Consider the following 26,110-nt stretch of genomic DNA (forward strand, 5'->3'; position numbering starts at 1 on the left):
GCCGGGTCGGGCTCCTGACTACCTCCAGTTGTGGCCCAAAAGCCAAAATAATAATAATTATTATTATTATGAATTAAAAAAATATAAAGTGAGGGACAGACATAGAATGACTGCACTCATTTGTGGAGTATAAAGTAACATAGTATGAGACTAACAGCCAAGAACAGTAGAGATAAGGCCAGGAGGATGACTCCACGATTTGGAAGCCGCCTCATGTGCTGGGGGAGAAGGCAGGTGGGATGGAGAAGGAACCACTAAGTAAGTGATGGTTGGCGGGATTGCTCGGGATGGGAGATGTGTGCTGAAAGAAGACTAAGGACCAAATAGGATGACCTCTTAGCATTCGTATTGCAAACCACAATGTTCCAAAGTAGATAGAGATTAAGAAGGAATGTACCTGGGGCTGGAGCGATAGTACAGTGGGTAGGGCATTTGCCTTGCACGCGGCCAACCCAGGTTCGATTCCCAGCATCCCGTATGGTCCCCTGAGCACCGACAGGGCTAATTCCTGAGTGCAGAGCCAGGAGTGACCCCTGTGCATCGCCAGGTGTGACCCAAAAACCAAAAAAAGAAGGAATGTACCTGCCACCACAGAGGCAGGGGGTGGGATGGGGTGGCGGAGGCGGGAGGGATACTGGGAACTTTGGTGGTGGAAAATATGCACTGGTGAAGGGAAAGGGTGCCTGATCATTGTATGACTGACACTTAAATATGGAAGTGTGTAACTATCTCACGGTGATTCAATTTTTTAAAAATACACAGATAGAACAGTTCATCATCACTGTAAAATGAAAAGAAAAAAATTTCATGGATCCCATTCAATGATGATGAAAGTTTCTCCATCCCACCTACCCCTGCCACATCCTCATTCATTGCAGTCACTAAATATTTTCCAAATTCTGTCAGGTGAACACCATGTGAAGAAATCATTTGGTCATATATATATATATATATTTAAAAAATGAAAAGAAAATACATTTTTAACTAAAAAGAAAGATTCCCGATCTAGAAGGGGAACTTGCTCAGGGGTCGTGAGGACCCAAAGTCACTGGTCTCTCCAGGGAAATGAAAATGGGAAGAGGGTGACTCCGCGGGGGCCGGCCAGAAAGATCCAGTGACCACCTACGTGTAGCCTCCAGGCAGTGAGGGCGCCCCGCGGCTCTCCTTCTCACTGCCCCCTTTCCGTGGACTCGGGCCGCTCCCCATCCCGGGGTGGCCCATGCCCCAGGCAGACAAAGGAGGAACCGAGGGCCAGGCTGGTTGGGAATCAGTCGCTGTTTATTCCACTCTCCCCAGGCGCCTGTCCCAGTCTCTCCAAGCCCCCCATTCTAGCCTCACCCTCCTCCTGTCTCTCCCGCTCATCCCTCCTCACTCCCTCTCGCAGCCGCGTCTCTCGTCTCTCCACGCGCCTGCTCCTCACTCTTCCCTACATTCTTCTCCCTCTGCCCCCCTTGCTAGTCTCTCCGAGGCCCATCTTTTTTTTTTTTTTTCCTTTTTGGATCACACCCGGCGATGCTCAGGGGTTACTCCTGGCTCTGCACTCAGGAATTACCCCTGGCGGTGCTCAGGGGACCATATGGGATGCTGGGAATCGAACCCAGGTCGGCCACATGCAAGGCAAACACCCTACCCGCTGTGCTATTGCTCCAGCCCCTTTCTGCGGTCCATCTTGCTGCCCAGATCTCTCTCTTGTCTCTCTCCAACTCCCAGCATTGGGGGTAGCAACCACATCCCATCTTTTAGCAAAATCAACATATGAAAGCCCTTCTTGATCTTGCTCAGGGAGGGAATACCACCTATGGGTGTTTCTCCTCTCCTTGGTCCAATAACTTAATTAACATCCTGATAAACATCTTAATTCTACTTCTTACTGTTATTTTGTACTCTCCTGGGGACATCTTGCTATAGACTCAGTCTACAGTGCTCAGGCTAGGATTAATCTTTCCTAACCCTAGCAGGGTCCTATTCCAGTTATTACTTTTTTGATCATGACAGAATTTGTCCATGACCATGCTCTTAACTTATAGTTAAGTATTATGGCGCTTTGGCCGGGCCCATTTCGATGCCAGGGTAGCTAGCTCACTGCTTGTCCTGGGTCCATCCAGTCCCTCTTCAGGACCCTGCTTTTGGAGTGCTAGGAGGTAAGGGCAACTGAGGCTTAAGTTGAGAGAACAGATGCCCAGGACTGAATTTCATGCAGCGTCAATGAACTCCCAAGTTACAAAAGCACAGCATTAACTGTCTTCCTGTGTCCATACAAAAAGGACATTGTTCTGAATTAACTATGCAAAGGACTTAAGGAGAAGGGAAAAGCAATATTTACAAGTTAAGAGAGCGCAAAGAAAGAGGTTACAAATAAACACAGAGGAATGGGAGCACTGTGGTGGGAGTAACCCATTAAACTTAAGCTCCCTGTGGCAACGCAGAAAGGACAAACAAACCAGTGTTATCCTACACACCTGGACCTGCCTGTTTGGTGCCCGATTCGGCACCCTTGGCAAGTCATTGGCAAGTCATCCCCCTCTTGGAGCCTCCGAGGCACCATCTGTGCCCGGGCAAGCAAACTGTGAGGATGTAGCCTTGCACCTCTGCCAGCAGGCATGACGCAGGGCTCATGGCTGGCAGCGGCCACTCTCCCCGTGGCTCCGTGGGTCAGAGGGAGCCGTGGCAAGTGCTCGGAGGAAGTGGCTGGCCTGCAGGAAGTGCTGGCCCCGAGAAGCCTCAGAACTGCACAAGCCTCTGAGTACTCGTCCTCACCCAGCCCGGGCTCGCCAAGTCCAGCCCGGGAAGGAGAGGGCCCACGGCCCCACGTGGGGAGACGCCGCCCCTCAGACTGTGCTGGAGAAGGTTCCAGGCCCCTGCCCTGACGAAGCGACTCTCCAAGTCACACATTGTGTCATCATGGCCTCACAGAGCGGTGACTGGCTCCCGCCCAGCTCCGGGCAGCGGGGACGCATCTGCTCACTGGCACGGCCGAGAGCGCCCCCGAGCCAGGCTCCCCGGCACCGAGTGTTCCCGGGGCTGGTCGCGGGCTGTGACTGCCCCCGGCCGGGCAGCAGAGAAGCAGGTGTGCACCCCACCCATCAAGGCACAGATGTTCAGGGGAAGGAGGAAGCCCCCCAGGTCTAGCCAGTGACGAACCTGCAGCAGGGACAAGGGACCCCACCAGATGCCTCTATGTTGGGGGGATATTTGTGGCTGCAGCATGACTGGGTTTGTCCTAAACTGTCACCCACCTGCTTTTCTTTCTTTTTTTTTTTTTTTCTTTTTTGGTCACACCTGGCGATGCACAGGGGTTACTCCTGGCTCTGCACTCAGGAATTACTCCTGGCGGTGCTCAGGAGACCATATGGGATGCTGGGAATCGAACCCGGTCGGCCACGTGCAAGGCAAACGCCCTACCCTCTGTGCTATCACTCCAGCCCCCCACCTGCTTTTCTTAAGACACTAACTGCGTGAGGCGTACCCAGAGTGATAAATGGAGCAAGTTTATTGGCTTTCACAGCTCTATGGTATTTCACCCTAGGTGGAGTCATGAATGAGTGTGTGTGTGTGTGTGTGTGTGTGTGTGTGTGTGTTTTCTTTTTGAGGAAACCACAGCCTGGCAAGCTACCCGTGGCATATTTGATATGCCAAAAACAATAACAAGTCTCACAGTGGAGACGTTACTGGTGCCCGCTCGAGCAAATTGATGAGCAATGGGTTGACAGTGACAGTGACAGTGGGGAAACCACACTTTTGAAAGCCCATTTGCCAATGATGTCTACTTAAGCTGCTTTGGTGTTTTGTTGCTGTTTTTGGTCTTTGACTCCGTGGTGCCCAGGGCTTACTTCTGGTTCCTTGCTCAGGGGTTATTCCGGGTAGAGGTCGGGAGATCATCAAATGGTACCAGGGGTCAAACCCAGGCGGCTGCATTGCAAGGCAAGTGCGCTACCCACTGTACCATCTCTCTGGCCCTTGGTAGTTTATGTTTTTCACTGTTGCTGGTTTATAGGCCCTTACCTACAATTCCAACCTCCCCCCACCCAATTCCCAGAATCTGAAAGTTTCTTCCTAATTCATTTGGCAACAAGATCTGACCTGACCTGAATTCCTTTGGGCCTGAACTCCTCGAACAGCTTCTCATAACACTTACCTCACTCGACGTGTATATTCTTAGGTTCCACGGGGAACATGCTGAAATGTCTCCACACAGAATGACCTGCAGAGAGACATGCCAAGCACAGGCCAGGAAGTGGACCCTGAGCATCACCAGGCGTGCACTGCGCCCATCCCCAAAGCCACACCGAACGTACTTATTCAATGAGCACTTGGATCAAGAAATAAATTATGAGGGGCCGGAGCGATAGCACAGCTGGGGAGGGCGTTTGCTTTGCACACGGCCAACCGGGTTCTATTCCCAGCATCCCCTATGGTCCCCCGAGCACCGCCAGGGGTAATTCCTGAGCGCAGAGCCAGGAGTAACCTCTGTGCATCGCCGGGTATGACCCAAAAATCTCCCCCTCCAAAACAAACAAACAAACAAAAAGAAATAAGTTATGAGGGGAGTGGGAGGTGGCATAGGTAGACAGAGGTGGCACAGACAGATGGCAGGGGATGGGGCACAAATAGATGGAGGTAGCACAGATGGACAGGGGATGGCACAGGCCGATGAGTGAGGGGTCTTGAGCATTTTGGTGCCAGTGAGGTGAGATAACTATGTATCCCCATGTATCCCCATTGTAATACTACCTTAACTCCAGTAATTCTTTTTTTTTTTTTTTTTTTTTTGCTTTTTGGGTCACACCCAGCAATCAATGCTCAGGGGTCACTCCTGGCTCTGCACTCAGGAATTACTCCTGGCCGTGCTCAGGGGACCATATGGGATGCTGGGAATCGAACCCAGGTCGACAAATGTATGTTAGGTAGATCAATCCTAGAGCACATACGGTTATGCCTGGCTTCTTTTTACTCACTCGTGTTGGTGAGATTCACCCATGTTGTGAGAGTGAGGCTGTAAGTCATTCATTCCTTTCCCTTGCTGGCCGACCAATATTCCCCAGTGCAAAACACCCACAGTGAGTCACAGAACCCAGTTGTCGGCATCTGAATACTTCCTGCCATAAATAAGGCTGCAGTAAACTCTCTGGCCCAGTGGTAGGCAATTAGCAAACCATTTGCTTGGCCTAATGTATTAGTCAAGACTTTCCATCCAAACTGGTCAAGCAAGAGGACAACAGTGACCGGTGACAATGCCTCAAAGCAGGGCTTCCCGGCTCCAGGCAGAGCTGCAGCCCAGGGCTGTGGCCGTCACCCGCTCTCAGTTTCCCTCTGCATTGAGCTGCTGCTCGTCCTCTCTCCTGGTAGGGGTGCTTGGTTGTTCCAGGCTTCATAGCTGAGGAATCCCAGTCCTAAGGCGGGATTTTCTGGGCCAAGGAGATAAAGGGCTGGCGAGTGAGCCTGGCATACGCAGGGCCCCGGGTCTGATCCCCGGCACCTTCAGGAGTAACCCCGGTCACCCCAACATTGCTAAGAAGGCCGGAGCACAGAGTTACACCTTCGTGTGCCAAAGACCTGGTTTGAGTCCCGCGCCCATCCCTGAACCCATGCAGGGCTCAGAGGCGGAGCGGAGGCTGCTGGTCAGCCTGGAGCTGGTGGGCGGTAAGGCCCACCTGTTGTGAGCCACGTGGCTGGTGGGGGAAGGGATGGCTCCCCACGGAGCAGTTCCTTCTCAAGCCTCACTCTCTCTGGTTCTGTTACTTGGCCCTTTCCCTTTCCCTTTCCTTCTGTCTTTCGTTGGGTGGGTGGGTTAGTTGTTGGCTTTGGCTTTGGCAGTTAGACCATACCCGGCTGTGCTCAGGATCATTCCTGGCCCCGCGCTCAGGGATTGCTCCTGGCAGACTGGGGGCGGGGGGCGGGGGCGGGCAGGAGGGGGACTGTATGGAGTGCCAGGGATCAACCCGGGGTCAGCCGTCTGCAAGGGAAGTGCCCTCCCTGCTGTACTGTCACACCAGCCCCTGGATCTGCTCCCTGGAAGCCTGGGTCGGGGGTTCCGAAGGCTCAGGTCACACCTCTGCTCTGGAAAGAGGCTGGAAGGTTTACCGGGACGCTCCCTAGACATCCCGTGCGACTAGAGGGCCAGTGGTAAGTTAAATTCCTGCCTGCGAGACCTGCAAGGTGGGGGGAACTGGTGCGCCTTCTCTTGCCTTCTCCTGCACCCTGCTGCATGGCCGCAGACCCCGCTGACCCGCAGGTTCTAACAAACAGGCCGGGCCCAGGCGTCAGCTGTTTATCTCAGCCGCGTGTGGGGAGATGGGGGTAGGAGGGGGCCGTCACCGCCAGAGCGGCAGGCAGCAGCGAGACGATGACCAGACCGTGGTAGCCGACTCGTGACCACAGAAGTACAAAGTGGAGGCCAAAGAGAAGACAGCAGGCCAGACGCCCGCCTCGGGAACCGAGCAGAGTAGAGTGTATCTGCTCCCTTTGCGCTTTACAGGGCCGGCTCTGCTGATGGCTTTGCTCTACAATCCCTGGATTAAAGATTTTCCTTTCATGGGGCTGGAGCGATAGCACAGCAGGGAGGGCATTTGCCTTGCACGCAGTCAACGCAGGGTTCAGTTCCCAACATCCCATAGGGTCCCCTGAGCACCGCCGGGGTAATTCCTGAGTGCATGAGCCAGGAGTAACCCCTGTGCATCGCCGGGTGTGACCCAAAAAAGAAAAAGAATGAATGAAAGAACAAAATTACTCCCAACTGTTTTTTTTTTTCTTTTAAACAGGAGTTTTCCCCCTTCCCCCCCACTGGGGATGGTGAGCCACCGTGTGCGTGTGCGTGTGTGTGTGTGTGTGTGTGTGTGTGTGTGTGTGTGTGTGTGTGTGTGTGTGTGATGCCACAAGCTAACTTCTTAAGTGTAGGGCCAGAGAGTAAATACTTTTGGTTTCATAAGCTTCCAGCTCTACAGCTTCTGTTACCACCAGGAAATTCTTCACCGGTTTCACAAAAACTGACAATAGAGAAGCAAATGCAAGTAGCCTATTTCAATAACGCTTTCTTTCCTCTTTTGTTCTCTTTGGTGTGGGGAGGCCGTTTGGATCACACCCAGGAGTGCTCAGGGGGCCATTTCCAGCCCAGCGCTGGGGGTGGGGGTGGGGCCTGTTTCCTCAGGGTTCAGGGAACCGTGGCCCTGGGGATCAATCCAGGCCTCCAGGTGCTCCTGTCTCCAGCCTAAAAGAAGACTTTCGGGGCTGGAGCAATAGCACAGTGGGGAGGGCATTTGCCTTGCACGTGGCCCACCCGGGTTCGGTTCCCAGCATCCCATATGGTCCCCTGAGCACCGCCAGGGGTGATTCCTGAGTGCAGAGCCAGGAGTAACCCCTGTGCATCGCCGGGTGTGACTTTCGATTCAAAGACCAGCAGGGAATCAAATCCAGCCCGTGTGCTACAGCCCACATCTGTCATTCTCTGGGGAGCTAGCCGGAGCCGCCTGCAACACTTATAGATACTTCACTGATAATTGTCAATCAATCGGGTCCGTGATTTGTTTTGAAAAATTGCCGTGTTTTTATAGGGGATACTCCCAGCAATGCTCAGCCCTGAAGTGAGGCCTGACAGTGTGAGGGGCTGGCAGGACCACCCTGGCAGTGGGGGGGGGGGTGGTCACTGGTGCCTGGTATTGAACGCCTATCACATATGCTCTATCACCGAGTTGTATCCCAACCTCTGAACACATTTTTTTTTTTTTTTTTGCTTTTTGGGTCACACCCAGCGATGCTCAGGGGTTACTCCTGGCTTTGCACTCAGGAATTACTCCTGGCAGTGCTTGGGGGACCATATGGGATGCCGGGGATCGAACCCGGGTCGGCCGCGTGCAAGGCGAACGCCCTACCCGCTGTGCTATCGCTCCGGCCCCTGAACACATTTTTTTTTTCCAGCCATCATCCTTGTTTATCCTACTTACTCCCTTCACCCTACTAAACTCCTCAGGATGGGGCCCGGGGAGATAGCACAGCAGGTCGAGCCCTCGCCTTCCGCCTTCCGCCTTCCATACCAGTGACCCAGGTTTGATCCCTGGAAGCCCCACTGGGAGTGGCCCCTGAGCCCTAAGCACCGCCAGGTGTAACCCCCAAGTCATAAATAAATAACCCACCTAGAGTGCATCCATTATTATTATCATTCTTCTAATTAAAAAGAAAAAAAATGGGCGACTCCCTAGAGCATCTAGAACAATGTTCATTTTTTTTTTATTTTTATTTTTATTTTTTTTGCTTTTTAGGTCAGACCTGGCGATGCACAGGGGTCACTCCTGGCTCTACACTCAGGAATTATCCGTGGCGGTGCTCAGGGGACCATATGGGAATATGGGATGCTGGGAATCGAACCCGGCTCAGCTGCGTGCAAGGCAAACGCCCTACCCATTGTGCTATCACTCCAGCCCCTAGAACAATCTTCATTTAAACTGTAAGACCTGTGGGTCAGGAAGAAAATTCAAAGGGAAAATGCTTCGTACACAGTGGCCCTGGGTTCAAGCCCAGTACCTCCCAGCCCCCCGCCCCACCACCCCGGGCACCACTGGGGATGGCCTCGGTGACCTCTGGATTTCAGGCACAATCACTCCAGGAATGACCTCTGAGCAAGCATCCCGGGCCCCGTGGTCATCCTTTGCATCTTTTACTTCTCTCCAGCGTGTGGGAGGCTATAAACATGTTGAGGTGACAAAAGGAAAGAGAGAGTGAAAGAGAATGTGCCTGCCACAGAGGCAGGGGGTGGGGGTAGAGGGTGAGGACGGGGGTGGCGGGAGGGATACTGGGGACATACATTGGTGGTGGAGAAGGGGCACTGGTGGAGGGATGGGTGCTCGATCATGGTATGACTGGAATGTAATCACGGAAGTTTGTAAGTCTGTAACTGTCTCACGGTGATTCATTAAAAATAAAATAAAATAAGTAATAATAATTTTTTTTTTTTTTGCTTTTTGGGTCACACCCAGTGATACCCAGGGTTATTCCTGGCTCTACACTCAGGAATTATTCCTGGCGGTGCTGGAGGATCATATGGGATGCTGGGAATCGAACCCAGGTCGGCCGCATGCAAGGCAAACGCCCCCCCCGCTGTGCTATCACTCCAGCCCCAGTAACAATAATTTTTAAAAATCATGTTGAGGGTGATAGCTAGGAGCTTCGTTACATCCTCTGGCCAACGTGTCACAGGCCTATGGTACGTGGCAGAGACCTCAGACGACACCCCAGGGTCCGCCTGGAGAAAGGGGAGCAGCAAAAGCTCCGTCAGTCCACAAAGACGGGGAAACTCTAGACACCCCCAATGACAACGTAAGGAGGCCCTGCAAACACTCAGTGGCCTCACACACGGGCAGGCGTCCCGCAAACAGCAGATGGTTCAAGGCAGGAGATGGGCCTTGGCAAACAGTGCGCGACTCTAACAGGAAGGCGTCCCTCCCACACGGCACACGGGTCCCAGACAGAGAGGAGACGGCGGGATTGGGGGAGCACTCTGTAAACACTTGGTGATTGTTTTTTTCCCTTTTTGGGTCGTACCAGCATTGCTAAGGGTTTCCTCCTGGCTCTGTGGGAACCAAACCCAGGTCAGCCATGAGCAAAGCCAGAATTCTACCCTCTGTTACTATCTCTCAGGCCCCTTATCAATTAAACTACCTTGATCACATTTGACTGCATCTGTGGGCCATAGGGTTGCAGGCTTGGTTCTGCTCTGCGGGGTGGGGGGTGGGTGCAGGTAGCATACTCAGTGATGCTCAGGGATTTCTCCTAGTTCTGTGCTCAGGGGTAACTGCCAGTAGGGTTTGGGGATTATAGGGGGGAAACCAGAAATCAAACCTATGTTGGCTCTGTTCAAAGCATATGCCTCCTATAGCCAAAATCTGGAAACAACCCGAGTGCCCTAGAACAGATGACTGGTTAAAGAAACGTTGGTATGCCTACACAGTGGAATACTACACAGCTGTTAGGAGAGATGAAATTATGAAATTTGCTTATAAGTGGATAGACATGGAGAGTATCATGCTAAGTGAAATGAGTCAGAAAGAGAGGGACAGACATAGAGGGACTGCACTCATTTGTGGCATATAGAACAACATCACATGAGGCTGACACCCAAGGACGGTAGATACAAGGGTCAGGAGGATTGCTCCATAGCTGGAAGCCTGCTCCATGAGCGGAGGGAAGAAGGCAGATGGAATAGAGAAGGGATCACTAAGAAAATGATGGCTGGGGGAACCAGTTGGGATGGGAGATGCATGCCGAAAGTAGATAATGGACCAAACAAGACAACCTCTCAGTGTCTGTGTTGCAAGCCATGATGCCCAAAAGTAGAGAGAGAGTATGGGGAATATTGTCTGCCATGGAGGCAGGGGGAGGGTGGGAAAGGGGGGGTATACCCGGGATATTGGTGGTGGGGAATGTGCACTGGTGGAGGGATGGGTGTTTGATCATTGTGAGATTGTAACCCAAACATGAAAGCTTGTAACTATCTCACGGTGATTCAATAAAATTAAAAAAATAAATAAAATAAAATAAAATAAAAAGCATGTGCCTCTCCAGCTGTACTAGCTCTGGGTCCCCAAGGTTTCAGTTTCTGATGCTTAATAGGACAGAGGCGACAGTGGCGCCCAGAGACATGCTCCACTGGCCGAGCACAGAGTGCAAGCAGGAGGTCTGGGTCCCAGCCCGACACCTCGTGCTCCCAAGCACAGAGCTGCAGAAACTCCTGAGTGCTGCCCCAGTGTCGCTGTTCCGGGGGGTCGCCATCCACGGTCCCCCACAGCGTGGCAGCTGAGTGGAGGAAGGGGGACCACCAGGCTGGTTGGTGATTGTGAGTCATGTCTCACAGCGCTAGTTACACAGAATGGTGAAGGGCCCGGGCACCATTACACACGGGTGTGGTTGAGCATCAGCATCACAATGAAGGGATGGAAGGCCCTTGCTTCACAGGAAGTTCTTCCAGGAGATGTACTTGAGGACAAAATCTCTTCTAAGGGCTCAGCACTCTAGATTTCCAGGAGACCCGCCCTAATTCCATCTGAGGGTTTGCTCCTTCCCTTAGCCAGGAATCCTTTAAACAATCATCTTAAATTTACTTCTGACTATTATTTCTAGTCATTTTGTATGGACACAGGAAGAGATCTACTAAGCTCTTCCTGGGACATCTCGCCATATACCCCAGACTACAGCCCTCAGGCCAGGCTAGTCTTTCCTAACCCCAGCAGGGTCCTTATTCAGTTACTTCTTTTTGGGTCATGATAGAGTGTGTTCCATGACTGTGCTCTTAATTTATTATACTTCTTTTTTTTTTTTTTTTTTTGGGGGGGGAGGCATCACACCCAGCGATGCTCAGGGCTTACTCCTGGCTGTTCACTCAGGAATTACTCCTGGCAGTGCTGGGGGACCATATGGGATGTTGGGGATCGAATCTGGGTCAGCCACATGCAAGGCAAATGCCCTACCCGCTGTGCTAGTGATGTCGGTGGGCCCCACGGGTGACTTTCGTGAAGCGGGGAGGAGAAAGACGGTCACTTTCTCTCCAACCGCCTCTAACACCCGGGACCCAGGGTAACTGGGTTCTTGTCTCGCTCGCGGAAAAGAATTTCAGGAGTAGACAAGCAGTGAAGTAAATAGATTTTATTCAGAGGTTTCTGAGGGAGGGAGGAAGGGATAAGTGAGAGAGTGATAGTAAGAATAACGCGCTCAAGGGAGAACACGGGCTTCTCCAAGAGTGGAGGAAGCTCTACACACATCCTAGCACTGGACACGAAAGCATGAAAGTACACATCTCAAGAGGGGGAGATGCGGGCGACACATGTGCTCGGCCACATGGCACAAGCAGCACATGGGCTCAGGCAGCATATGCGCACCCTTCCTTTGTTCAAGGTGGCCTTTATAGGGTTTCTTCAACCTGCCCCCACGTGGGGGCTTCTTCCCAGGTAAAAGTCCGTTGCTAAGGAGGTTACCAGGGAGGTTGGGAGTGGTGATGGCCTTCTTTGGGGAACCCCCTGGGGAGGGGTCTGTTGTCCTCAGGGTCTGCTGATGGTTTCTTCCGGGTCTTTTGTTTTCTTGAATCTGCACATCTTAAGAGTCCCCTTCCCAGAGACTCTGTTAAATCTCAATTTTCATTGCCAAGGGCCTTTTCCTATCTACCTGCCTACATCACTAGCACTCCAGCCTCTTATTATACTTCTTATGGCGCATAACTATTCCTTTTCAATGCCAGGGTAGCTTATGGCTTGTCCTGGGTCGATCCAAGTCCAGGACACCCCCTTTGGGATGTTAGAAACTAGGGCCACTGAGGCTTAAGTCAAGTTAATATGACAGATGCCCAGGAGTAAATATTATTTGGAGTCAGTTAACTCCCAAGTTACAAAAGCACAGCATTGGGGCTGGAGCAATAGCACAGTGGGGAGGGCGTTTGCCTTGCACACAACCAACCCAGGTTAGATTCCCAGCATCCCATATGGTCCCCCAAGCACCGCTAAAAGTAATTCCTGAGTGCAGAGCCAGGAGTAACCCCTGTGCATCGCTGGGTGTGACCCAAAAAGAAAAAAAGACAAATGGGGAAAAAAAAAGCACAGCATGAACTGTCTCCCAGTTTCTAGACAAAAAGGACATTGCTCTAAAGCCAACTATGCAAAGGAGAGAGGGAAGCAGTATTTTATTTGCATATGCAAAATCCAGAGCCCTCAGAAGGTTTGACCTACAGGCTACAGGGCCTGATTTGGAAATCTTTGTGATAAAGAGATAGGGGAAACAGCACAAAGGAGAGGTTAAAGATAAACCCAGAGGACTGGGAGTGCCTGGTGGAATTGGGTGTGCCCGCAGGAGCACTGTGGTGGGTGTAGCTCAATACACCTGCGGGAGGAGCCAGGACACCCAATGTTAGTTCTTAAAATGCTCAGAGCCATCATCCAACACCCCAGTGTGAAAGACCCACCCCCACCCTCAAGTAACAGTGCCAGGGGCCCGGAAAAGCCTAAGCTAGAACCAGGTGGGGAGTCCTGGAAAGTTCCCATGGGAGGGCCCGGGACATAGCACAGCTGGCACTATCAGCTTTTTTTTTTTTCTTTTTGGGTCATACCCAAGATGCTCAGGGCTCACTCCTGGCTCGTGCACTCAGGAATGACCCCTGGCGGTGCTCGGGGGACCCTATGGGATGCTGGGAATCGAACCCAGGTAGGCCATGTGCAAGGCAAATGCCCTCCCTGCTGTGCTATCATCCAGGCCCTCAGCTTACTTTTGTGTTGTTATTTTTTTATTTTTTTAATGAAACACAGTGGGCTGGAGCAATAGCACAGCCAGTAGGGCGCCTGCCTTGCACTCGGCCAACCCAGGTTCAATTCCTCCATCCCTCTCGGAGAGCCCGGCAAGCTCCCGAGAGTATCCTGCCCACACGCAGAGCCTGGCAAGCTCCCCGTGGCATATTGGGTATGCCAAAAACAGTAACAACAAGTCTCATCACGGAGACGTGACTGGTGCCCACTCGAGCAAATCAATGAGCAGCTACGGGATGACAGTGACAGTGATAGTGAATGAAACACGGTGAGATACAATTATACACGTACACACTTTCGTGCCCACCCCTCCACTAGTGCCCATTCTCCACCAACAACGTTCCCAGTATTCTTCCTGCCACCCGGCAGTATCAGCTTTGAACCCCAACACCCCACAGGGTCCCTTGAGCACCGCCAGGAGTAATTCCTGAGTGCAGAGCCAGGAATCAGCCCTGAGCACTACTGGGTGTGACCCAAGCTCCCTCCCCGCCCCCCCCAAAGAAAGCCAGTTCCCGTAGCACAGCCCGAGGGTTCCTCTTGCAGCCGCCTGACTGGTGAGTGGGACGTCGACTCCACAGCGGGCCTCGCCACAGTCACTGCTGGGCTGAGGGAAGCCTGGACTCCCGAGAGGTGGACAGGCCTCCACACAGTGCCCACCACAGGGCTGGCAGCAGGACAAGCCCGTCAGCCAAGGACATTGCGTAACGGCAGGAGTCGGGGAACCAGACACGGTCACGGTCTTAGGGCGGGCGGGCGGGCGGCTGCTTTTGCTTCTCTCCCTGCTGCTGCCCGCACCCCAGCCCCCGGGAGAACCCAAGCCCGCGGCGTTGGACCACGCTGAGTGAGAGGGGTGCGAGGCAGGGCCTGTGCTTCCGAGGCCCAGGCCTGGGCCGTGGGCAGGAATGAGGAGTGTCCATCAAAGACAGCAAGAAAACAATCTGGATCAAGGGCCCCTGGGCCTGTGGGGAAGGCGCTGGCTGTCTGGTGTCCTGGGTTCGATCCCTGGTCCCACCACCTGAGTGCAGAGCCAGGAGTAAGCCCTGAGCACTGCTGGGTGTGGCCCCCAAACTCCAAATATGTAAATCTAGGGTCTTTATATGTCAGAGCACAATCAATCCATAACATGGTATCAAACATAATTTGGCCTGAGCCAGAGGCTAAACTGGGTGCCTCAGGGCTCTGCACCCCCACTCCCTTTTACTGCACCTCGAATCATCTCAGTCTCCGTCAACATCCTTTTAGATTAATAAAAAACTTTTCTCGGGGGCTGGAGCGATAGCACAGCGGGTACTGGAAAAGCAAAAAAGAAAAAAAACACACACACACAAAAACAAAAACCAAACCTTTAAGCCTTATCACTGTATTATTACTGTCATCCCAGTTGCTCATCAATTTGCTCCAGTGGGCAGCAGTAATGTCTCCATTGTGAGACTTGCTACTGTTTTTGGCATATTTAATACGTCATGGGTAGCTTGCCAGACTCTGCTGTGGGGGCGAGATACTCTCAGTAACTTGACGGGCTCTCTGAGAGGGACGGAGGAATTGAACCTGGGTCGGCGGCATGCAAGGCAAACGCCCTACCCACTGTGCTCTCGCTCCAGCCTTAGGGGTTTTATATGTTTCAGTTTCCGAGTCACACCCAGTGATGCTCAGGGATATTCCTTGGCTCTGCACTCAAGAATTACTCCTGACGGTACTCAGGGGACCACAGGGGATGCCGGGGATTGAACCCATAAACCCTTAAGCCTTTGAAAACTTGTTCAGGTTCAGGATTAGCCAGGAAAATACTAATTAAAACAGGAAAGGGATGCTGTTTCTCATCCAGAGAATGAAACTCAACTTTCAAGCCAGGACCAGTAAGTGGGGTGGGAACTTGCCTTGCCTGCAGCTGACCCATGTTCTCTCCCCAGCGTCCCACATGCCCCCAACCCCCACTGCCAGGAGTGATTCCTGCATGCAGGAGCCAGGAGTAATCCCTGAGCACCCCCAGGTGTGCCCCCCCAAACAAAACAACAGAAGTTCCGGCAAGTAAGCAAAGAGCCGTCGCCCTGAGTGGAAGGGAATGACGTTGCCAGAGATCTAAATTCCACCCCTAGGGAAGCAGAAGAGTGACTCCGGATTCTGGGATGGTTGTTTGAAAGTGAATCAACGAGGGCGTCTCCCTCATCAGTAAAAACATGAGCCAGCAGAGATACGGTAGGGTCAAAGTTGGCCGAGTTATAGCACTGTCACACTGTCATCCCATTGCTCATTGATTTGCTCGAGCGGACACCAGTAACGTCTCCATGGTGAGACTTGTTGTTACTGTTTTTGGCATATTGAATACGCCACGGGGAGCTGGCTAGGCCCTGCTGTGTGGGCGGGATACTCTTGGTAGCTTGCCGGGCTCTCCGAGAGGGATGGAGGAATCGAAACCAGGTCGGCCATGTGCAAGGCAAACACTCTCCTCGCTGTGCTATCACTCCTCCCTGGCTGAGTTATAAGGCATATAAACAAACAAACAAAAAAACTATTGGTAACAGAAGTATTGAAAGAGAGCTTCCTAGTTACAATCCGAAACCCCAGGCCATAAAACAAATGACTGGTGAATTTAATTACATCAAAGAAAAAAAAAACTTAATGACCATCTGCAAAGTCATAAATGGTAAACCAGGGGGAAATTTTTGCAACTTCTTTTACAAAGAGTTAACTCTCACCCCTGGCAGAACCGTCTGAGAGATGGTAAGAAATTGGCCGGCAACACAGTAAGGAAAAACAAGAGGTTGCCAGAGTGATAGTACAGCGGATGGGACACTTGCCTTGCAAGCAACCAACCTAGGTTCGATCCCCAGCACCCCAGAGCCCAGTTGCACCAAAATAGAAAACAAACAAAAATATGATAACCACAGTCATAACAATCCAAGAGCTACTGTTTTCTGATTTTTTTATTCTTTGTCAAATTTGGTCACTGGGGGCTGGAGTAATAGCACAGCAGGTAGGATGTTTGCCTTGCACGCAGCCAACCAACCCGGGTTCGATTCCCAGCATCCCATAGGGTCCCCTGAACACTGCCAGGAGTAACCCCTGAGCATCGCCAATGTGACCCAAGTAGAAAAAAAAAAAATTTTGTCACTGGACATGTATTAACTTTAGTCTCAAAAATTAGTTACTTGTTCTCATGCCATTTTTTGTAGAAATAGAAACTGGCCCAGATTTTTTTTGGGGGGGAGGGGCGCCATCCCCAGGGATGCTGGCGCTAGTCCAGCCTTGCTCAGGGGACCGTGCCATGCCAGGGTTTTAGCCCGGGTCTCTGGTGTGCATGGCATATGTGCTAGCCCTGAACCATCCCCCCCTCCTCCCCGGCCCTGAGACACATTGACTGGCCACCCAGCCACACGTGAGGACACGAGGCCCGGAATGTCCAGCAGCCTGGATCCAGGGAAGAAACCTGGACGGGTGCTCAGAGCTGGCCTGGCGGTGGGGGAGTCCAGAGCCCAGACCGAAATGGACCGAAGGTGGCACGTCCAGAGGCCCGGCTGGGAAAGGGCTCAGAGAGTCTCCCGGGAGCCGGGCTGGCGGGGAGGGGGTGCCCGAGCAGGGGGGCTTCCCGCAGCGCTAGGCCGACATTCTCCACACACACCCCCTTCTCCAGGAACAGCCAAATGCTCCGAGTGCAGTGCCCAGGCTGCGGGCCGCCTCCCGCCTTTCACCTCTTCCCTCGTTCAGTGGCTTCCGCCGTGTTGCTCAAACACCAGACTCTTTCCCAACGCTGCACCTTTGTACACGCTGCTCCCGGCCGCTGAGCCTCGATCCCACCAGACCAGTCAGCCTCCTCCAGGCGGTCTCAGATGCAGGGATAAAGAGGCCGTGACGGGGGCCGGAGCGATGGTACAGCTCACTCGCCTTGCACGCGGCCCACCCGGGTCCCTCCCCGCGCTACGTGCATCCCCCAAGCCCCGCCGGGAGTGAGTCCTGAAGGCAGAGCCGGAAGTAATCCCTGAGCACTGCCGGTGCGACCCCAAAACAAAAAGTCAGTGAGACTGTGGCCCTGAGGGGGCTGGGGGAACATTCCCTCCCAAAAGGCCTCTTCCCCAAGAGTAACCTGGGAGCACAGAGTCAGGAATAATCCTTGAGCACTGCCAGGGGTGGCCCCAAAACAAATCCAACAAACAGAAAAGTCTTTTTTTTTTTTTTTTACTTTGTGGGTCACACCCGGCAATGCTCACGGATTACTCCTGGCTCTACACGCAGGAATTACTCCTGGTGTTGCTTGGTGGAACCATGTGCGATGCCGGGGATTGAACTTGGGTCGGTCACATGCAAGGCAAATTGTAATATTGTACTATTACTCTGGCCCACAAAAAGAGAGGTCCCCAGGGCTGGAGCAATAGCACAGCAGGTAGGGCGTTTGCCTTGCACGCGGCCGACCCGGGTTTGATTCTCAGCATCCCATAGGGTCCCCCAAGCACCGCCAGGGGTGATTCCTGAGTGCAGAGCCAGGAGTAACCCCTGTGCATCGCCAGGTGTGACCCAAAAAGCAAAAAAAAAAAAAAAAAAAAAAAGGTCCTTTTGGAGCAATTATACAGCAGGCAAGGCATTTGCTTTGCACGCAGCAGACCCGGGTTCAATCCCTGTCACCCCAGATAGTCCCCCACCGAGACTGCCAGAAGTGATCCCAGAGCATGGGGCTAGGAATCAGCCCTGAGCACTGCTGGGTGTGGCACAAACATCAAAAAAGAAATGAAGGAAAAGGTCCTTTCCTTCTCTCTGTCTCCTTGCTCACCCTTCCTGGCTCTCCTTACAATACTTCTCTCATGAACATTTTCAATTCTGGGGTCTGAGAAATAGCTCGGTGGGTTGATGTGTCTATGTTGCATGCAGGAGGCCCGGCTTGATCCCCAGCGGTTATACAGCATTGTAACATACAGCATTATACATACCAGCAGGAGCAAGGCCCGAGCACAGGGCCAGAGAGAACCCCTGGGCGCTGCTGAGTGCAGCCCAAAAGCAAACCAAAAATTCAAGTCTGGTGGGGGCTGGAGCGATAGCACAGCGGGGAGGGCCTTTGCCTGGTACACGGCCGACCCACGTTCGATTCCCAGCATCCCGTATAGTCCCCCGAGCACCGCCAGGAGTAATTCCTGAGTGCAGAGCCAGGAATAACCCCTGAGCATCGCTGGGTATGACCCAAAAAGGAAAAATAAAATTAAAAAAATAATAAAAATCTCTGCTCCGTGAAAGACAATGTTAGAACTAGAAGCAAAGCCACAGACCATGAGGAAATGTTTGTAAGCACCACATCTGACAGGGGCTGGAGAGAACGCAAGGGACAGGCGTCCAGTCCATGCTTTGCACGAGGGAGCCCCGGTTTGAACCCTGTGTCACACGGCCCTTGAGCACAGAGAGTGGCAGTGGGCACAGGGCCAGGAACCGCCCCTGAGCACCGCTGACGGTGCTGCCCCACAAAGCATCACACATCAGACAAAGGACTGTTCCCCAAAGGACACACAAAAAAACTCTTCAATCATAAAATGATAGGCCCAAAGACAATTTGGATCAAACTCCCTAAGGCCGATCACCCAGGGAGCTAGAAGGACGGCTGGCCCACGGGTGAGAGCTGCTCTGTGTCCAAGTCAGCAGGGAAACGCGCATTGAAAGAATAACACACCACGTTTAGACACGTCACAAAACGTTTGCAAAACCCAGGGCTGAGGCTGCTGTGGATAAACAGAGACTCGGCTACGTTGCTGATGGAAGGCACAACTCCGGCCACTTTGGAAGACAGTTCAGCAAGGTCTTTCCAGATGAAACATTCTCTTATCATCCAGCCTCGTGATCCCCTTTGCAACATAAACCCAAATTAGTTAAAAGGCTTTACACAAAACCCTTCACCTGCATATTGATAGCAGGTTTCTTCTTTATCACCCAAACTTGGACGTAGCCAAGATGTTCTTTAGTCTGCGAAAGGCGGAGTAGGAACGGAATATTATATAACAATAAAAAAAGAAAAGAACAATGAAAGCCAGTTAAAATATAAAGGAAACGTTCATGTGGTTTATCATCTGAAAGAAGCACTGTAGCACTGTAGCACGGTCCTCCTGTTGCTCATCGATTTGCTTGAGCGGGCACCAGTAACATCTACATTGTGAGACTTGTTGTTACTGTTTTTGGCATATCGAATACGCCATGGGGAGCTTGCCAGGCTCTGCTGTGCAGGTGAGATATTGTCAATAGCTTGCCGGGATCTCCGAGAGGGACAGAGGAATCTAACCTAGGTCGGCCGCACACAAGGTGAACGCCCTACCCGCTGTGCTACATGCATTTCATTTATTTATTCCCTTACTTTGGCATATCGAATATGCCACGGGGAGCTTGCCAGGCTCTGCCGTGCAGAAGGTCATCTTAAAGGCCCTGGACTGTTTGATCCCAATTGGATGATTTTCTTGAGAAAGCAAGAAACGTGGCGACAAGAATCAGATTAGTGGTTCGCTGGAACAGAGGGGAAGATAACGAGGCAGAAATGAGAACTCCAAGGTCGCTGGGAGCAGGGCAATACCATGCTGGCGGCTCCACGTCATGCGGCTGTCCAAACACAGACCGTGCACCGTGGTGATGAACTATGGACTCTGGAGGGTTGTGATGTGTCATCGGGATTTGCCCTGGGCAGCAACAACAATAACAGCAAGCCCAGAGGGAGAGCACAGGGCGTGGGGCTCGGGTTTGATCTCTGGCACTGTCCTTGGCACACTCAGGAATAGCCTGGATGCCGCTCGATGCGGCTCCCAAACAAACAAAGACCAACAAAAATGCACCAGCGCCGCCGAGGATCTCGCTGGCGTGGGAGATTTTCCTGCCCGTGTGGAGCAACCCTGCGAGTGTGGCGAGACGCCCGGGCGGCCAGTTTAACCACAGACCCGGAACCGCTGTTCAAAATTCACCTGAAGAAACTCACATTGGGGGCTGGAGCCATAGCACAGCGGGGAGGGCGTTTGCCTTGCACGCGGCCAACCTGGGTTTGATTCCCAGCATCCCATTGGGTCCCCCGAGCACCGCCAGGAGTAATTCCTGAGTGCAGAGCCAGGAGTGACCCCTGAGCATCGCCAGGTGTGACCCAAAAAGCAAAAAAAAAGAAACAACAAGGGCACATTCCCGTCAGCAAGGAAAGGGTCGTCTCTGGTAAAGTGAATTCAACCAGTTTGTGCTGCAGGTGAGCATGAGGGTCGATATAGCCAAACCTGGTGTCCAGGGGTGACCACCAACACCCCACCAGTGAGTGAGTCTCAGGGGGAAAGGCAAGTCCTTTTTTTTTTAAATTTTGCTTTCTGGTCACTCCCGGCGATGCTCAGGGGTTGCTCCTGGCTCTGCACTCAGGAATTACTCCTGGCGGTGCTCGGGGGACCCAATGGGATGCCGGGGATTGAACCCGGGTTGGCCTAGTGCAAGGCAAATGCCCTCCCCACTGTGCTATTGCTCTGTCCTCCCCCCCCCCCCCCCCCGCAACATATTCTTACTCTTAAAGTCCTTGCTCTGGCTGATAAGGACAGGGCCAGAGAGACGATGGTGCAGTGGGCAGGACACTTGCCTTCCTAATGGCCATCCTGGGTTTTACCCCCAGTACCTCGCCTGGTCCCTGGAGCCTGCCAGGAGTGAGCCCTGAGCACAGAGCCAGAGTAAGTCCTGAGCACTGCCGGGTGTGGCCCCAAACCAAACTGAACCCAAACAAACCAGAGAGAACTGGGCGTACCTAAGGCAGAGGGTGGGGCAGGGTGAGGGGCCCTGAGACCACTGGGGTCTTAGTAGCGGGTGTGGCGCCCCTCGGCTAAGCAGGACCATCTTCCTGCTTAAAACAGCTGATCGGAAGCGTGGGCTGAAGCGGGTGGCTGGGCCCTACAGGGCTGGGACGGTTATTTGGATCCCCCGGCAGGCAGCGTGGAGCCGCAGAAACGCTCTGCTTAGAGGAGTGTTTGTAAGCAATACTACAAGTAATCATGACTACTTCTAAGCAATTAAAATCATTCCAACTTTCTTCCAAGTAACAAAATTACTTGCATTTGCGTGAGTGGGGAGAGCAGTTTGGGGCCACGGCTGAGCGTTGCTCGGGAAACACATGTGGCAGGGATAGGCCCAAGTCAGCACAGGGGTTCCTCCTGGCTCTGCACTCAGGAATTACTCCTGGCCGTGCTCAGGGGACCCTATGGGTTGCTGGGAATCGAACCCGGGTCGGCCGCGTGCAAGGCAAACGCCCTCCCCACTGTGCTATCGCGCCAGCCCCATCCAGCCTATATTTTTGAGACTTTGTGATGTGCTGGGCCTGTGCGTGCTTATACTGTTGTTGGACATATCCCCAGGGGCTCGGGACTGGTAAAGTCTGCACAAGTTCCCGCCTGGCGAGGACAGGGGGGTCCTGCCACCCCCACTTGGGCAGCCGGAGATTCCGCCTGGCCGGGAGCTGGCCCCCCGCCCCCTGGGGAGCCCTGGTTCCCAGGCTGACCCTCAAGGCAGCCCTGCACAGGAAAAGGAGAAGTGAGTGAGAACCAGCCTCGCCGTGGCTTTCAGGCTCCTGGCCTTTAATTCCAAGAACAAGTTCAAAAGGAGGAATGGGAAGCAAAATCGTTTTGTTTCCTGATTTTTTTTTTTTTTGAGCCACACCCGGTGGTGCTCCGAGGCTGCTCACGCTCCATCCCGTCTGGCATGCCGAGTATGTGCACCTGCTCGGAGCTGTCTCTGCAGCCCGGCTCAGAGACACAGACCGGGAGGACAGCCAGGAGCTTCCCTTGTAGGCGGCCAATCCCAGTTTGATTCCCAGCATTACACGCCCCTGCTCTTCCCCTCCCCCCACCATCCCTGCACCATCAGGAGCTCTGAGCACAGCTGGGTGTGGCCCCAACACCCATCCCCCCCACACACACACACACAAAAAAAAAAGAACTAAAAGAGTCTTCGGTAATTCTAGGAAGAACGTGGGTTCTGCAGAGAGCTGGAAGAGGGGCAAAAGCCAAGGACAAACCATGCCTGAGCCAAAGGCACAGGCCAGCCCAGCACAGGGTCCGAGATGGTGCAGGGACACAGGATGGCAGCGCCCCAAGCTGCTTTGGGTGACAACTGGCCCTGTGCCTTCCTCCTCCAAGCTGCGCCAGCGGGGGCTGAGAGCCACAGCTAGGGAGCAGACAGAAGGACGGACACTCGGCTCTCAGGGCCTGCCTGTCTCTTCGCCTGACGATCCTCCCTGCCCAGGGCCCAGCTCCGCAAGGTCTGGCTTTGTCCTGAGCGGGCAGCCAGCTGCTCCTGCCGGATTGCATCTGTCTCTCCAAGCACCTCTGGCCTTTACGGCTTTTGGTCTCTCCCCACACTTTTTTTTTTTTTTTTTTGCTTTTTGGGTCACACCTGGCGATGCACAGGGGTTACTCCTGGCTCTGCACTCAGGAATCACTCCAGGCGGTGCTCGGGGGACTCTATGGGATTCTGGGAATCGAACCCGGGTCGGCCACGTGCAAGGCAAACGCCCTCCCCGCTTTGCTATGGCTCCAGCCCCTCCCCCCACTTCTTGGTGGTAAGTCTCCCTGAAATTTGTTCTAATCCCTGCCCTGCACCCGCAACCTGCCTGCCTGCCTGCCTCACAATTATTTCAGTTTGATCATAATGCAATTAGGAAAATTTTTATTTTCATTGCCACAGTCCAGGGGAAGAAACCGAGGTACAGAGGGTTTACATCATTCACCCAAAGTCACAAAGCCAGAGGGCCAAAGAGATGGTGCAGTGGGTAGGGTGCTTGCCTTACATGCAGTTAACCTGGGTTCCATCTCCGGCTCCCTGAGCACAGAGCCAGAAGTAAGCCCTGAGTACTGCTAGTTGCGGCTCAAAAATCCAAGAAAAAAGTCACAAAGCCAGAGGCCAGCAGCACGAGGCCCGGAAGTCGAGCATTTGCCCACAGAACTGATATTTTTGGCACTTGCGTTGTACGTGGGACACCCCGGGTTCGAACACTGCTGTGACACTCTACATCCTGTCCCGCAGCCCTGGTCACTGCACAGGGCCAAGCACCCGTGTCCCAGCCTGTGTCCCAGCTAGAGGTAAGAGGCCTTCGGGGTTGGGTCAAGCTGCCCTTTGGAACTCTTGGGCAGCCTCCAGCGCGTCCTTGTCCCACTAGTACCCGGTGTCCCTCCAGCCCGGGAACCGAGTGGGCTGGAGGTGGCAGCTGATGAATGACAGCGCCCCGGGCCAGTCGGGCAACTGGGTGGGAAGTGACACCGCAGGTCCTCTGGCTGGACACAGGAGCGGGCGCCGGGCCGAGCTCCCTGGAACCCAGGTCTGTCAGCTGCCACGCCCGGCCTCTTCTCTTCGGGACAGTTGAATGTCACCCGGTAACCGAACCCAGCTGGCGGGAGAGGACTGCTGCCCACAGCCACACACAGCAGAGCAGAGGGACTGGCCAGCTGCCCGCTGGGCACCTCTGCTGAGACCCGGATGTCAGGCCATGGGGGCGGGGATCCCCCAAACCTGTCTCAGACCCAGGGACGGCCAGAGGGCAGCCTTTAGGCCCTGAACTCAGGTGCCAGGGAGTGGGGGGGGGGGAGGAGGGGGCCTGGGTTCTCAAAGGAGTTCTCTTGTTGGGGCTGGAGCGATAACACAGCAGGGAGGGCGTTTGCCTTGCACGTGGTCGACCCGGGTTCAATTCCCAGCATCCCATAGGGTCCCCTGGGCACCGCCAGGAGTAATTCCTGAGTGCAGAGCCAGGAGGAACCCCTGAGCATCGCCGGGTGTGACCCAAAAAGCAAAAAAAAAAAAATGGGGCCAGAACTAGGGGCCGGGGAGAGCTCCTGGGCGGTGGGCAGGCTGGGGTCACGCCCGGCAGAGCCTGGACCCCAAACAAACAGCCAGCTATAGACCACAGGACTCATCAATCTCTAGCACTGAGTCACTCAGGAAATCCCTGTTTTGGGAGCCCCACGCTCGGTCCCAGCACGGCCTGGTCCCCATGCACGATGTCCCATCACCACCCTGGAAGGTAAAATAAAAAACAACAAAAAGAAAACCTGAATAAATTTTATTTTATTTTATTTTATTTTGCCACAAGTGGCAGAGCTCAGGGTTCCTCCTAGCTTGTTCTCAGGGCTCGGTCCTTGGGGGACTCAGGGGACCGTGTGAGGTGCTGGGGATCGGACCAGGTTTGGCCACAGGCCAGGTAAGAACCCTGCCCACTATCGCCCACTATCTTAGCTCTTTGGCTCCACCTGACTTTTTTTAATCAAAACCAGGACCTCAGGGCTGGAGCGATAGCACAGCAGGTAGGGCATTTGCCTTGCATGCAGCAAACCCGGGTTCGATTCCCAGCATCCCATAGGGTCCCCCGAGCACCACCAGGAGTATTTCCTGAGCGCATGAGCCAGGAATAACCCCTGTGTATCGTCGGGTGTGACTCAAAAAAGAAAAAACAAAACAAAACAAAAAAACCCAGGACCTCACACATGCAAAGCAGTGGCCTCTGCTCCCCACACTGATTTTTTAAAAAATAATTTGAAAGTATAAGAATCGAGGGGCTGGAGCGATAGCACAGTGGGGAGGGCGTTTGCCTTGCACGCGGCCGACCCGGGTTCAATTCCCAGCATCCCATGTGGTCCCCTGAGCACCGCCAGGGGTAATTCCTGAGTGCAAAGACAGGAGTGGCCCCTGTGCATCACCAGGTGTGACCCCCCCCCCAAAAAAAAAAAGAAAGTATAAGAATCGAAGCAAAGCAATAGTATGGCAGGGAGGGCGCTTGCTTTGCATGTGGCTGAGCTGAAATCAACCTCGGTATCCTATACGGTCCCCCAAGCACCACTAGGAGCGATTCCTGAACACGAAGCTAGGAGTAACCCCTAAACATCGCTGCCTTTGGCCCCCAAACAAAAATAAGCACTGTAGCACTGCCATCCCATTGTTCATCGATTAGCTCAAGTGGGCACCAGTAACGTCTCCATCGTGAGACTTGTTTTCACTGTTCTTGGCATATCGAATACGCCACGGGGAGCTTGCCAGGCTCTGCCGTGTGGGTGGGATACTTGCCGGGCTCTCCGAGAGGGACGGAGGAATCAAAGCTGGATCGGCCACGTGCAAGGCAAACGCCCTATCTGTTGTGTGTATAAACACAATAAAGTGAAGTTTACTAAAATGCTGTGAGAAGTCAAGGCCTGGAGAGAGCAAAAGCTTAGCACGTGCAGAAACCTGAAGGTCAGCCGGTCACCAGTCGCCACCTCCACCCGCCTCGTCACTGGGAGTGGCCTCCTAACGTAATAAAACAGAGCAACTGTTACTTTTTTTTTTTTGCTTTTTGGGTCACACCCGGCAATGCTCTCAAAATTAAAGCATTTAAATAAAATTAAATAAAAATTAAATAAATTAAATAAGAATCAATCTAAGCAGGAAAGTCTTTTTGAGGGTTAGGAGAGCCACACCCAGAAATGCTCAGGGGTTCCTTCTGGCTCTATGTCCAGGAATCATTCCTGGCAGTGCTCAGGGGGCCACATGGGATGCCAGGGATCAAACACAGGTTGGCCACATGCATGGCAAACTCCCTCCCCTCTGTCTAACTCTCTAGGCCCGAGGGCGAGGGTCTTTGTTGTTGCTGTTGTTGTTGTTTTGTTTTTTTTTTTGCTTTTTGGGTCACACCCGATGATGCACAGGGGTCACTCCTGGCTCTGCACTCAAGAATTACCCCTGGCGATGCTGGTGCTCAGGGGACCATATGGGATGCTGGGAATCGAACCCAGGTCGGCAGCGTGCCAGGCAAAATGCCCTCCCCGCTGTGCTATCGCTCCAGCCCTAAGTCTTTAATTTGTTGCCCAGTGTAAATATGTTTCTGGAGAAATAAGATGGGCTCTTCC

Source organism: Sorex araneus, chromosome 5 (genome assembly GCF_027595985.1).
Source record: "Sorex araneus isolate mSorAra2 chromosome 5, mSorAra2.pri, whole genome shotgun sequence".
Lineage (NCBI taxonomy): Eukaryota > Metazoa > Chordata > Mammalia > Eulipotyphla > Soricidae > Sorex > Sorex araneus.